This window comes from Schistocerca serialis, unplaced genomic scaffold, assembly GCF_023864345.2.
Source record: "Schistocerca serialis cubense isolate TAMUIC-IGC-003099 unplaced genomic scaffold, iqSchSeri2.2 HiC_scaffold_1130, whole genome shotgun sequence".
In the NCBI taxonomy this organism is placed as follows: domain Eukaryota; kingdom Metazoa; phylum Arthropoda; class Insecta; order Orthoptera; family Acrididae; genus Schistocerca; species Schistocerca serialis.
The window spans coordinates 42,501-45,000 of NW_026047327.1; the positions used below are offsets into that span (position 1 = coordinate 42,501).

General features: G+C 56.3%; 1 non-coding gene across 1 annotated transcript in view; it reads left to right on the forward strand.

Moving 5' to 3' along the window:
• The first annotated feature begins 2,248 nt into the window (after positions 1–2,248).
• The window catches only part of LOC126432378 (small subunit ribosomal RNA), a 1,909-nt gene continuing 1,657 nt past the window's right edge, over positions 2,249–2,500 (forward strand). The window contains exon 1 of the ribosomal RNA XR_007577924.1: positions 2,249–2,500. This exon is cut by the window's right edge and continues 1,657 nt beyond it. This is a non-coding gene — a ribosomal RNA (small subunit ribosomal RNA).

Genomic DNA, 2,500 nt, shown 5'->3' on the forward strand with positions numbered 1-2,500 from the left:
TAACGTAACCTATATTGCGCCTTAACGTAACCTATATTGCGCCTTAACGTAACCTATATTGCGCCTTAACGTAACCTATATTGCGCCTTAACGTAACCTATATTGCGCCTTAACGTAACCTATATTGCGCCTTAACGTAACCTATATTGCGCCTTAACGTAACCTATATTGCGCCTTAACGTAACCTATATTGCGCCTTAACGTAACCTATATTGCGCCTTAACGTAACCTATATTGCGCCTTAACGTAACCTATATTGCGCCTTAACGTAACCTATATTGCGCCTTAACGTAACCCACATTGCCCCTTAACGTAACCCACATTGCCCCTTAACGTAACCCATATTGTGCTGTAACCCAACACACGTTGGGCCTTAACCCAACACACGTTGGGCCTTAACCCAACACACGTTGGGCCTTAACCCAACACACGTTGGGCCTTAACCCAACACACGTTGGGCCTTAACCCAACACACGTTGGGCCTTAACCCAACACACGTTGGGCCTTAACCCAACACACGTTGGGCCTTAACCCAACACACGTTGGGCCTTAACCTGCTCTGTAATTGTCATACGACGCGTTAAATTAGTGTAGTGTTGCCTAACTGCAACCCCCGCAATATAGTTTGCTACTCGCACTGCCCGGTCCCCAGTGTATCGCTTCATGTTAAACACCTTGCAGCGATACACTGTAATGTGGATGGCAGCAGGACGTACATGCTCAATGCCCTTCACAGTTGTTCATTGGCATTCGCATGGCGAAGCACTGCGCCTACGCTGTGGTACGGCCTGTGTCAACTGTCCGCTGATGTTGTACCTCCAAATCACACACTGTACTGCACATTGGTCCTCATGTACTGAATGATACATCGTGGTACATGTGACCGTACAACGACTGCGCCAACAACGGCGAACCATGCGGTCCAAATGTTGTGCACGCAGCTACGTGTCGTCTCCCTATAAGAGCTGGAGTGCAGTGTGGTATGCCCTGGATGGCGATCAGCATGAGCCGTCTGTTGATGTAGTGGCGCGTGTTGTCAGACGTTGTCGTCTCTTCTCACACACCGTGATAGCATGGTGCACTGCGTTCCACATCTGCGACATGCGACAGAGGCCGGTTGACAGTCGTTTGCGCAATGGACATCGCATACGTACGGGGGCCACCTTCCACGTGTTTGCGAAGCGTGCACATGTTGTTGCGTGTATGTGGGCAGACATAGTGTGTCGTGACACCTGACACAGGCATGCAACAATCGTTGAATTTGCAAATGGCGATGGACGCCTACGTTTGCTGGTGACGTTACGCAAATGAACAACTGGTAAACCGTTGTGGTGCGGTTGTTCTCGCTAGAGGTGAATCAGTGATGGCGACGATCGGTTGAGCTACCAACCGGTTGTTTCAGCGATACCCACCATGCCCACGAACGTGAATGGCATGTGGGTGTGAAGCGATACGCGGCGGTGGCTGGGTGGGACCGGCCCCGGCCGGTGAGGGGGGGCCGCCCGGCGTGCTGGCCGCGCGGTGCGTGGGCGCACGCGCTACAGCCGGCTGGTGGGGGCGGCCACTGGCAGGCGCGCCGGCCGACGGAGGCGGCAGGCGGCGCAGCTGCGCGCCGGCGCACCCTGCACGCGGCGCCGTGCGGCCAAAGTAGGTCCTCGCGGGCCCGGTGCGAAGCGCGGTGGACATCTGCAGTGTGCTGGTCCGATTGAGGACTGTGTGCGCTGAGGATGCGCCGCCGCCCGGCGCTCGGCGCCGCGACGCCGTCTGCTGCTCGGTCGCCTCTGCGGTTCTCGCAGGTGGTTTGTATCGCAGCTGTGCGGACGTGTTGGCGCGTGCGCTGTGCTGGGAGAGTTCGCTTCGGCACCCAAGTGGGGCTTTTGTCCTTCTGTGGCGCTGGCGTTGGAGCTGCCGGTCACCGTAGGTGGCGCGTGTTGTCTCCCGCCGGCAATGCCACGACAGCACGCTCCCGGGCCTCTGTCGGCAGCGGCAAGCTCAGTTGGGAGCACGGGTGGTCGCACCTAAAGCGTCTACTCGCCAAACTCCGGGCGATTGCGCCTCTCTCGAACCCGACCAAGTACTTAGGACGGCGCTGCGCGCCGCCGGGACCTGAGAGGGTTTCGAGGTGTATGGTGCAGGGGAGCGCAGCCTCCTCCTGTTTGCAGAATAATTGAGCGGACGCTTGCGTGTTCGCGCGGGCCCCCGGGACACACTCCCGGGCGGCCGGCTGCTCAGCTCTAGTTGACGCAGCTCCCTGGTTGATCCTGCCAGTAGTCATATGCTTGTCTCAAAGATTAAGCCATGCATGTCTCAGTACAAGCCGCATTAAGGTGAAACCGCGAATGGCTCATTAAATCAGTTATGGTTCCTTAGATCGTACCCACGTTACTTGGATAACTGTGGTAATTCTAGAGCTAATACATGCAAACAGAGTCCCGACCAGAGATGGAAGGGACGCTTTTATTAGATCAAAACCAATCGGTCGGCTCGTCCGGTCCGTTTG